Here is a 12,759-nt window from a genome sequence, read left to right as displayed (position 1 = left end):
GCCTTTTACAGTTTTGCATTCATTTCTTGTAGTAGGGGGAAGCTTGTTCCAAACTGTTGGCCCCATGTACCGTATTGATTGTTTGCAAGTGTTAATTCTACAATATATCGGAATATAAGGAGAATTACTTCTTGTTGTTAGGCTACTTGATTGTTTACACATAATTATATCATTGAATGTTGTGGGAAGTAGCCTTTTTGAATATTTAAACATGAAAGTTGCAATCTCTGTAGTTTTCATGTGGTTAATTGATTTTAAATTATTGAGTTCCATTACACCTTTTACGCTTTCTCTGCGGTCAATGTTAAATACAGTACGAAGAAAGTTATTGCATGTACGTTGTAGCTTTTGCAATGTAGTTTTGTTTTCATGACACCATGTTGAGATACAATATAATATCTGACTCTCAACTAGAGAATGGTAAATGGAGAGAAGTGCTTGTTTGTTTAGGAAAGGCTTAATTTTTTTTGTCACGCAGAGTGTTGATCTTATTTTTTGAAGCAAGATTTCCATATGAGATTTCCATGACAAATGCTCGTTTACAATTATTCCCAGAAACTTTATTGAGGCAACTTGTTCTATGTTGTTTTTTCGAATATTTAAGGGTGGGTGGCTTGATGGTGTCTTGCTTCCTTCACTTGAAAATAATATATGTTTGGTTTTGGTGACATTTAGAGACAATCGATTTGTTGATAGCCATTGATCTATGCATACAAGCTCTTGATTTGCAATATCATATACAGCAGAAACGGTTTTATTTTTATATATAATGGTGGTGTCATCTGCAAACATAATTGCAGTTCCGTGTTGAAGGCAGTTAGGAAAGTCATTTACATAAATCAGGAATAGAAGAGGGCCTAAGATAGACCCTTGTGGGACACCCAAAGATATGTTGTTAACGTTAGAAGATAGTGTGCCATTGAAAATAACTCTTTGTTTTCTATTACTCAGGTAACTCATGAACCAATCATAGGCCACGCCTCTTATTCCGAAATGATATAATTTAGCTAGCAATATTTTATGGTCGATGGTGTCAAATGCTTTAGATAAATCAAGAAAGATTCCTAATGCAAGATGATTGTCGTTTAGTATACTGGTGATACTTTCTATTAGCATTGAAGCAGCATGGCTTGTGGAATGATTTTTTCTGAAACCAAATTGATTGTTATAGAAAAATTTATGTCTAATTAAAAACGAGTATAATCTGTTGTACATGATTCTTTCTAATATCTTTGAAAACACAGGTAGTAGGCTGACTGGTCTGTAGTTGTTTGAATCTTTGCAGCTACCCTTTTTAAAGATAGGTATCACCTTCCCCAACTTAAATGTATTTATGAATTTTCCACTCGTTAAAGATAAGTTAAATATATGAGTTAAAGCATGCAGTATATTGTTTGGGGTTGACTTTACAACTATGGATGGTATTTCATCGATGCCACTGCTAGTTTTTGCTGGCATAGCATGAATAATATTCTTAATTTCATTCAAAGTAGTTTGATAAATATAAATTGTCTCAGAGCATGGAGAATCGAGATATGTTGAAAATATTGTATTTGATTTGGGAATTTTTTTTGTAAGGGAATGGGCAGCACAGGAAAAGTGATCATTGAAGTGATTTGCAATAGTTAATCTGTCAATGACTGTACTATCATTTATTTTGATGCCATGGTTAGTCTTAGACTGGGATTTACCTAATAGATTGTTGATTGTTTGCCAAGTAGCTTTCATATTAAACTTTTGCTTTTCAAATTTAGATTTATAAAATTCCTTCTTTTTTTGTTGAACTGTATGGAAGTATAAGTTTCTTGCAGAGGTGTAGTTCTTTTTGGAGTGAATAGTTTTATTTGCTATGTACTTTTTAAACAAACGCTCTTTTCTTCGTAATAGATGTAGTAGTTCTCTATCAAACCAAGAATTATTCTTTTTTAAAGGTGTTTTTTGTAAAGGAAAATGCTTATTAAATTGACTAGTATATTCTCCTATGAATGACTCATAAGCTTCATCAGCATCAGTTTGATTTAAGCAACAAGTGATGTCCATATTTTCCAGAGCATTTGAGAAATTTTGTATGTTTGAGAGATTAAATGATCTGGTATATTGATGACATGTAACTGAGGGTTTTCCAATATTTGTACAATGCATAACTGGAAAGTGGTCCGAGATGGCATTAATTAGAATTCCACACCGACTTTCATTACCTGTTTGCACATTGGACCATATTTGATCTAAGACTGTTGCACTGGTGTCAGTTATTCTAGTAGGTTTATTAATTAGTGGGTAAAAAGAATTTGAGAACATCAAGTCTGTAAAATTGCCTACATTGATGTTTTCATAATCCAATAAATTATAATTAAAATCTCCCATTATGTAGCATTGTTTTGATGTACCTATGTTATTCATGCACTCACTAAGCAGATCAAGAAATTCCAAATTTGACTTAGCATCCAATGCAGGTGCTCGATAAATGCTACCACAGGTCACTTGTTTACCACCAACAAAAATATCAATAAAAATAGACTCAAATACTTTTTCTTTCATAATGGTTAGGTCATCACGCTTGGTATACATAATATCACTTTTTAAGTATATTCCTACTCCTCCACCGCGACTGTTAATTCGAGCATTTGATATGAATGTATAGCCCGGTAGGTTTAAGTAAGGACCTTTTGAATTAGGCTGAACCCATGTTTCAACTACAGAAATTAAATCAGGACTGATATTTATAGACATCAACAGGGCCTCAAGTTTGGTGAAATTTTTTACATTAACAATAGACCGAGCATTGATACATAATGAAGTGAAGACTGGCCCTAGTGAGCAGTCCATTTTTAGTTTATTGACAGTTGTTGAGTCTACATATGTTTCAGATATATTAGGCATAAAAAGGTCATCTATGTCATTGTTGCTTGTGTAAGATGTGCTGGCAAACATATCATTCAGATAGTCAGGCTTGAAGGTAAGATTTGATACACTGTGGCTTCCAACCAGTGTAATTAATTCAGTGTTGGATAGATGGACAAAAGGGGGAATCCAGTCACTGCACAAGGTACATGTCCAATTTTGTGTGTCATGATAATTTGCACTTTTTTTACAACATTTAACATGAACTTCAATGGGACAAGTTAAACATTTAATAAATTTTTGATTTTTTCTGATTGTTTTCATGCAATAGTTACATTTTGGTTTTAATAACATGTATTATATAAACGTAGAATTGAAAAACAAAAAGGTATGTATAAAATAGGGTTGGTTAAAAGCTAAGCTAAGGTTTAAGAGAATGGGTAAAGTAAAAAGGTTCCTGAGTTTTTTTTTTGTTTTTTTTTGTCGTCGGTAATAATATATCATGTGATATGGTTTGTTTAGCTTCAAAAGGATAAATGAAAACTGCATAATGTTACAGCCTAACAAAATAAGTTAAGCTGTTAGGTTTAAAATTTTTTATGCCTTATGGTTTAAAATTTTTGGAATATCTGAAAAATCATCTATCACTTGCCTTTTGTTATTCCAGAAGCACCACACTATTCCTTTGGATGTCCAGACGTCCTTGAAACCAAAAGCATCTCTCGCTTGACGAAGTAATGACAGACGTCGTTTGGTCAAGGACTCTGTAATCGATAGTTTAGGACCATCATCAGTTTTTAACTTGCTTTTTGAATAAAAAATTTCATCCCTTGTCATCCTTCTAACAAATTTAATAATTATTGGTTTGTTTAGTTTTTTAGATGGCAGGGGGTGGCATGCATCTATGTCCCTCAAAGTAAGGCAGTTAGTTGGTTTAACTACTTGATTAATTTTTTTTACCACATATTCAGAGTAATCAACATTACTTCCCTTGTTTGGGCTGTCAGTACATCCATGAAGTATGAGGCAATTGCTTCGCCCATACTGCTCCAAGTCATCCAGCTTGCGCTCTGTCCTGTATACAGAGTGCTGGAGTTCCCAAACTTGTTCTTGCAGAGCATAAACTTGTTTAGATAGCTCCGTCAACTCCGAGCGTTGGGCCTGCTGAAGTCCATCTGTAAAAGATGAAGACACAGCAGCAGCAGGGGGTGCAGCAGTGGTTTGGACATTATTATACTTTTTCTCATACCTTTTTTGACTTTCCATAATCTCTGCCATTCCTTTCAGTATCTCATCCATCTTTGCCTTGTCCTCAGTAGTCATGTTGCAGTTCAAATATTTCAATATTTTCTTCTTTTTGAATTATTTAATATGATATTATCAGTAAAAATACAGGAACCTATACAATGTCTGCTACTCCAGCATTCCCTTATTCAAATAGAATTAAAACAACCTTTAAAACAACCTGAACTTCGTGATTTCCTTACTGACACCATGAAAGATCTTAAATCAAATGGCTATATTGAGCGTACTGGTGAAGCAGGAAATGTCAAGGGATTTGAATGGTATTGGTCACAGCGGTAAACCATAATCTCTTCGTGGGAAAATTGTAACGTAAGATTCCCAAATCCGTTCGTCTGCATGCAATGACCCAAAAATAAACACACTTTCGAAACGTCTATTCAAAGTGTATTCCAGTAAAATTAGCCCGAGGCTATCGAAAATAGGTGCAACGCCTACACCTCTAAAAAACTGTCACTACAATACAGATTAATTGGATAAAAGACGGAACCTTTGTCCAGCTAGCAAGCACTAAGCCAACAGTTAAATGTGCGGCCAACTTTCAAACAATCATTTTACGAATGACCAGAATAGATATCAATATCTCAAATTCACGTAGAAAGTAACTGTGACGCAATAAATGAAAGACAATTATGAAGTCATTCCAACAGGTGTTTAAGCTGATGTAATATTTCCTGTTTAAACAGGCCCAAACAGGTCTTATGAACGATGGTGCAATTTTGGCACATTTTCTAGCAACTTCCATGACGTAATATTCAGTAGACTTGAACGGTTTTATATGACGTTTGATTTGTACAGAGATTGGCCGTAACATAGCGGCCCTAGTTATGACAGTCTAACATGGCATAACTAAAAAAGAATTGAAGGACAATCGTGAGCCAATGAATAAAACACACGATACACAAATTTTTTGAATCACTCACGTTTAAGTTAATACGCAAATACAAAGGGCATGCAAAGAATGAACAACAATAAGAATAAACACGACGATACATGAAATTGGTACCATAGGTACACGCTAAATGACGCTATATACAATAGTTGCGCTAATAACCGACTGTTCCGGGCTCAGACAAGGGTCGGCCACCGCAGACAAAACCAGGCTCAAACCCTAACACTTAGGTGTTCTTTACGGGGGCGAGGCACGAAATATCCCTCAACACGTAGTCTACTTTCACTTTCCCCGTACTCTCATCATAGTTGCAGACGGCAACTTTGGCTCTACGAACCACAGGCTTCCCTTTCCTGATTTGTGGAACTACCTCATGCACCCTCCCAAGTTGATACTTCCCACGTTTACCAATGTCTTGGAGAGAACCTACCACTACAAGTTGACCAGGCTCCAAATTCTCGGCCATTTTTAGCCATTTTTTCCGGCCCTGAAGACCTGGCAAGTAAAAATCGATCCATTTATTCCAAAACTGCTGAGAAAGTGACAAATTGAACCGATAATCCCTTCTTAATTGGTCACGATCATGTGGTTGCCCAACAGCACAGTATGGGTCTAAGTATGGGGTCAAAAGTGAGGCAGGGGTGATGACAGTAAAATCCCTAGGGTCGTCACTCAAGGGAACCAAAGGGCGTTCGTTCACGATCCGAACGGCACTGCTGGTGTACATAAGCAGTTCAATAAAATTGGGCTTACGAATTGAAGAGTCCAAAATGTGAAAAAAGTATTTGGTCACATCAGCCATGAAACCAAATCTTTCAAGCCGAAATCTAGCCAAGACATCTGCCAGAGGGTTTAACAAGTCAGACAATTCAGGACAAGAAGACATTACATCATTTACACAAGTTCCTCGGAATTCAGATTGTTTTAAAGCCTTCTTCTTTAAATCAGCAGCTCTATCTGACGCCAACACAAAATTGTTAGGTAAATCAATAACTTCCTTCAACGGAACAGGTATCTCAAATCGACCATCTTTCAACTCAATATTCGGTTCGACAAGTTCTCTAGCCAAAATATCATTGCGAGACAATTCACAGGTTTCATTTTGCAAAGTCAAATCCTGAATGACTTTATTCAGGTCTGCTATTTCCATATCGCGAGACTCAATTTTACGCTGAAAGCCAGAGATGACATCCGACTCTGAAAACGTCTGCACTCTGCACACTTTAGCAACGCTTTCAACTAAGGGTGACTTACCACCACAAGCCAACCAACCGAGAGGAGTGAGTAAAGCATGCGGTTCACTGCGATTTTCACCAACACGTTCTTCTTTTGCCCACATCAAATAAGCGTTGTCATTGCCAATCAGTACATCTACAGTACTACAATCATTCAAATGAAACATATTCACGTCATGAAAATGACGGAAACCACTTAAATCTTGTTTATGAGGTAAAGTTTTAACATCGTCAGCCCAAGCTGGGTTAACCACCGAGGTTATATCACAAAACAGTTCATCAGTCTCTAACGACTGGATGTTGAGTTTAACAAGGTCAGCACAAGTAGGTTTCTGACCAGCCAGAGTATCTATTTTAAACGACGCTTTATCATACGGTTTAAGACCAAGTTCGCACACCAAGTCACTCGAAACAAAGGTCAACTGCGAACCAGGATCATGCTGACAATACACCAACTTCGATTTGCCAGTCATTGGATTCAAAACACGAGCAGCAGTAACGCGGTTAAAGGCTGCTTTAACATTTCCAATCTTAACATTACGCACAGGAACTCTGGCACCAGCATCATCTTTACCGACCGAATCCAGAGAATCACGTGACGTCACATAAAAATCATGCAGAAGAAAATAGTGTTTCCTATCGTTGGTAGGTCCACACTTACGACAGTTATTTGCATGATTACAGTCTCTAACCATATGCTGGCGCAAACAATTCAAGCATTTGCTAGCTTTCACAATGACATCTCTCCGATCTTTAGGTGTCAAGCGCAAAAATTCTTTACAATTAGACAAAAAATGATATTCTACTTGACCACGTGACGAACAACAAAAACATGCCGGTATGTCACTACGTCTGGCCACACCGCCGCGCGGTGCGCCAACAGCAGTCGAGTACTGCGAACTCCCTGAAATCACATTATCATGGGGTTTTACCGACGTCTGCCTAACCGGACATGAAGGCAATTTTCCTTTGCCAAACTTTTTAAAATGCTGCGACTCACCAGAATCGCCCATTAGCATAATGCTAAAATCAGTCGACTTACGCGTTTCCTCCCGTACTACAAAATCAAACAAACTCTGAAAAGTAGGTTCCTCAGTGCTACCATACTGATCACCTAAAAAGTCAAGATAACGCTGCTTAGCGTCAAACGGGAGTCGCTTAGCCAAATCCAAAACAAAACGTCCTTCTAATTTATCACGCTGACCATAAGCTTTCGCGTAAAGCAAACACTGCGACAATTCATCTTTAAACTCTTTCAAATCACTGGAAGAGATAGAAGTCAATTTGCTACCATAGCGATACTTTCTAATTTCTGGTTCTGCGAAAAGACCTCCACGAACCCCAAAACGTTGGGACAAGCGAGCTAACGACATTTCTATCCTGTCTTCCTCTGACAAGCCAGGAGTGTCAGAAACCAAATTAGCAATCGTTTGTGCAGCTGTTCTAACACAAGCTGCTTGCAACAAAGTCAAACGAGTTCCCTTAAAGGGCGAAGCTGCCATCAAGGCCATAACACGATTTTTAAAGAAGACAAATGGCATATTATTACCATCGTAACCAATCAAGGCCGCCTTATCGAAGAACGTCCTACTATTTTGGTATTCAAAAAAGCAATCCTGCTGTTGAGAACTCGATTTAGCGGGAGAAGACAAGCTATATCCCTTAAGGGGCTGAGTGGGCTCAGTCACATGCACAGCCCGATCACGATCCTCAAACACGTTAAAATCAGGAGACACGATACGCCTCTCACAACCACCCAAATTACGTGTAGCTGGGCGATCAAAAACTAGCGGCGCTGAAAACTGTGAAGGGGGCAAAGCATTACTGCTAATGGCGGCCCCGTGACCTGTACGCTCTGGGGGAGGAGTTCGGTTGTAATTTGCAGACCTTGGCTCTACAGCCTTCGGAAGATCCTTAGCCGCGGCCCCGAGACCTCCTGAAACAGCTGGAAAACATGTGGATTGTACAGGTCCACTTACGGATTGAACAGGCGTGTGGAAAAGGTTATGTAAATTAAACTGTGATTGATGTTCACTTCTGGAATGCCTAGAAGAGCCCTTCCTAGAGCTACGCCGGGAGCCCAACTCAGAACGATATTCAGCTAAAACTACCTCTTTACGTTGTTCGGCCCTCAACTGAGCGTCTTTGAGTGCGAACTCAGCAGCTCTAGCTTCGGCTCTCGCGGCGGCCTCAGCAGCTCTCGCTTCGGCCTCAGCAGCTCTCGCGTCGGCCTCAGCTCTCGCGGAAGCCTCAGCTCGTATGGCCTCAGCTCGTATGGCCTCAGCTCTTGCGGCAGCCTCTGCTCGTGCGGCAGCCTCAGCTCGTATGGCTTCAGCTCTTGCGATGGCCTCAGCAGCTCTTGCTTCGGCCTCAGCTTGGATCTGGAGCTCCTCTCGTCTTAACTGTAGGTTAATTTGTGCAACTATCCGTGACGAGCTCTCAGACATCCTAGTGCTTACATTTGAGGCGCTATCCTCAGGATGTATGTCAGCATCCAACCTATCTGACAACTCACTTTCTTTTTGTTCGAAGTTATTTTTTAACGAGTTAAATTCGGGATCTACCCTATCACGAAGTTCTGCCAAGATTGCAGAGTTAACAATTTTACTCAAAAGAGCATGGAAATGCCGTAATTCCTCTTCTAAAGTAGATAACTTAGATCTAAAAATTAACAGTTCCTGCTTATCACTCAAAGAACCTAGGGCTACAGAAAGTTTCCCAATTTGAGTCAAAATATCCCGTCTAAGATGCCGGGCCTCTCGAACTGACTTAGCCTCATCGTTAATGGGTCCCTCCCCAGAATGGCCTGTCCGACCGCAAAGAACATCATCAGGCTTAAACTCAGTCGAGTCGACGGCGGTCGAGTCCCTGTCGCCACCGAGTGTAGACATATTAAATGTTAGGGCTAAATTTAACAATTAAAAAATTAAGTTACACAAACACACAAATTTACAGTAGTTATAAAAAACTTAACTGCAAAGACCGTAAAAATACAAAAAAGAATTTAAATGCACGATACCGTAGCTGTACGAGTATGTGAAGTCCAAACGTCCACAAAACTTGCTTGGATTCTTCCACTTGAATCTTCAAGCACAGATGGATTGCCTTTAATCTTCTTTCTTGCCAATAAATGTCAAAGTTATTTTTCTTCTGTACCAAACTGAGAAGAAATGTCTTTACTTTTTAGCTTAAAGTTCTTCAGTTGCCTACCGAGAAGAAATGTCTTTAATTTTCTTTGCTTCTTTAGACTACCAACCAACAAGATCTTCTTTTATTATTTCTTTGCTTTTGTAGCCTACCAACCAACAACTTCGTCTTTTATTTTTTATGCTTTTAAGTGCTTCTTGGCCTACCAGCTAACAAAATCGTCTTTTATTTTTTATGGTCACAGCGGTAAACCATAATCTCTTCGTGGGAAAATTGTAACGTAAGATTCCCAAATCCGTTCGTCTGCATGCAATGACCCAAAAATAAACACACTTTCGAAACGTCTATTCAAAGTGTATTCCAGTAAAATTAGCCCGAGGCTATCGAAAATAGGTGCAACGCCTACACCTCTAAAAAACTGTCACTACAATACAGATTAATTGGATAAAAGACGGAACCTTTGTCCAGCTAGCAAGCACTAAGCCAACAGTTAAATGTGCGGCCAACTTTCAAACAATCATTTTACGAATGACCAGAATAGATATCAATATCTCAAATTCACGTAGAAAGTAACTGTGACGCAATAAATGAAAGACAATTATGAAGTCATTCCAACAGGTGTTTAAGCTGATGTAATATTTCCTGTTTAAACAGGCCCAAACAGGTCTTATGAACGATGGTGCAATTTTGGCACATTTTCTAGCAACTTCCATGACGTAATATTCAGTAGACTTGAACGGTTTTATATGACGTTTGATTTGTACAGAGATTGGCCGTAACAGGTATTTACCATACTTTGTTACGTCACAATTAAAAAAGCGCATTGTTTACGATGGCAAGTCTGAATTCCGAGGAACTTGTGTTAATGATGTAATGTTTTCGGGTCCTGACTTGTTAAACCCTCTGGTAGATGTCTTGGCTAGATTTCGGCTTGGTAGATTTGGTCTCATGGCTGATGTGACTAAATGCTTCTTTCAAATAAAGTTACCTGAGTCGCAAAGGGATTTGTTTCGTATATTGTGGTTTGAAGATGATGACCTTGAAAATGGTAGGATGGTACCATTTCGTTTTTGTGTACACCCTTGGGGAATAAAGAGTAGCCCGTATATCGCTTGCTTGGCTATAAAGAAAATGATCGAGCAGAATCCCAGCAGTGCTGGTGAATTGACTCTCTGCAATATTGCAAATAATATGTACATGGATGATTTTATATTTTCGGCTGATAGCTTAGAGGAAGCTCAGCAAATCACTCATGAATCAATTGCTTTGTTTGATAGCCGTGGGTTTAAACTTGGTAAGTGGAGTGCTAACAAGGAGGCTATGACTGTCTTGTCAAATTTGGATAATGAGATGCTTTCACCTTTGATTCGTGACATTGACTTTCAGACTGAAAATATGACTTTGCCATCAGCGAAGACATTGGGTTGTGTGTGGCAAACCGAGTCTGACGAGATGCGTATCGCATGTTCCTTAAAGCCCTTAGCTAAACACACGCGCCGAAGTATGCTCAGTCAGCTTGGACAAAAATTTGATCCGCTAGGCTTTGGAGCGCCATTTTTTCTAAAAGCACGCCTTATACTTCAGCAATTGGCGATAGACAAGTTTGATTGGGACACCGAGGTCCCTGATAGCTTTGTTAAAGAGTGGGAGTCGTGGCTTCGCTCTTTGGACCTGCTTAAGGATTTTTCGTTACCGAGATGGTATTTTGCAAACTCTGGTGTGTGCAGTCCGGATGATATTGTTTCATATCAATTGCATGGGTTTAGTGATGCTTCGAATCAAGCTTTCTCTTCTGTTGTTTACTTACGTAGACTGGTTAACGGAGTTCCGAGTGTGTCTTTCGTTCCGGGTAAATCTACCATTGTTGTAAAAAATCAGTTTACTTGGCCGATAGCTAGGAAAGAGCTTGTTGCCGCTTTGAATACAGCAAGACTCGTGAAGCAGGCCTACGAGGCATTGAAGATGCCCGACTGCCTTAAGTATTTTTGGTGTGATTCTCGTACCGTACTGTGTTGCAGTGGGTTAAAAACCCTGATTTACGTTTGAATAAGTTTATTACGCGTCGAGTTGAGCATATTTTATTGTTGTCTGGAGCCCAGGATTGGCGTTTTTGCCCTACCGATATGAACCCAGCTGATGTTGGCACAAGGCCAAATCTTATTACAAAGAAAGAATTTCGAGAGTTGTGGTTAAATGGTTCTAGTCTTCTCTACCAGTGTGAGGAAATTCCATCTGTAGAAAATGCCACTCCAGTACCTGTCCATAGCCTATATCTTCGTGACGAAGAGGAGTCGCTTGACGTTGGACAGGGTGGTCTTCACAGATTGATCGAGGCCGCACCTTCTTTGTATGTTATGAAAAAGAGAATCGCTTATTTGGTTGCTTTTGTTGAATTTTTGTGCTGTAAAACGAGAAAGCGTAGCTTTGTGAAGCCAAAACTGGATGCATCTTATCTTAACAGTGCTTCAGAGTTGGCTGTGAAGTTTGTTCAGAAGAGCGTGTATGGTGATGTGGTACATTTAATGACCAAACGATCGCCGGATGCCCTTGAGGAAGTGATAAAGCGAGGTAGTGTTGGCGATTCGCAGCGTGAGAAGGAACGGTTGAAAGAATTACGTTCACTTAAAAAGTACAGACCTTGTGTAGATGACGCTGGTGTAATCCGCATTGAAGGGCGCTTAAGTAATTCTCCCGAGATCTCTCTTGAAGCAAAGCATCCGATTGTTTTGCCTTCGAAGCACCCCTTCACAAGGCTTGTTGTACTGTCGCATCATAATGGAAATGCGCACTGTGGAGTACAGCACACTTTGTTGTCTACGCGACAGAAGTTTTGGATCGCTAATGGTAATGCCTCCGTGAAGAGGTATCTTAATGACTGTGGTGTATGCGCGATTGAGAAAGCACGACCTATAAGGCAGCTCATGTCTGATTTACCTTTGTCTCGCACAACTGCGCATAGGAAACCCTTTTTTGATTGCGGCTTAGACTATCTTGGACCTTTGACTTTCGTTGAAGGTAGAAGTCACAAAAAAGCTTGGGGACTCTTGTTCACATGTATGGCATCTCGCGCTATTCATGTTGAGCTGGTTACGTCATTGTCGCTGAGTGATTTTTTACTTGCCTTTACAAGGTTTACAGATTTACGTGGGCAGGTTAATGCTATCTATTCCGACAATGGAAGTACCTTTCAGGCAGCATCTAAGAAGTTACCCGAGTTGATAGAATCAGCTGAATTTCACAACGCCCTGAGACAGAGAGAGATAAACTGGGAATTTATACCTCCGTATGCTCCGGCGCAAGGTGGCGCCTGGGAGGCAATGGTTAAACAATTTAAAATTGCAT

The sequence above is a fragment of the Aplidium turbinatum genome, chromosome 4 (assembly GCF_918807975.1).
Source record: "Aplidium turbinatum chromosome 4, kaAplTurb1.1, whole genome shotgun sequence".
Lineage (NCBI taxonomy): Eukaryota > Metazoa > Chordata > Ascidiacea > Aplousobranchia > Polyclinidae > Aplidium > Aplidium turbinatum.
The sequence above is the reverse complement of the archived record's forward strand: the minus strand, read 5'-3'. Positions refer to the sequence as shown.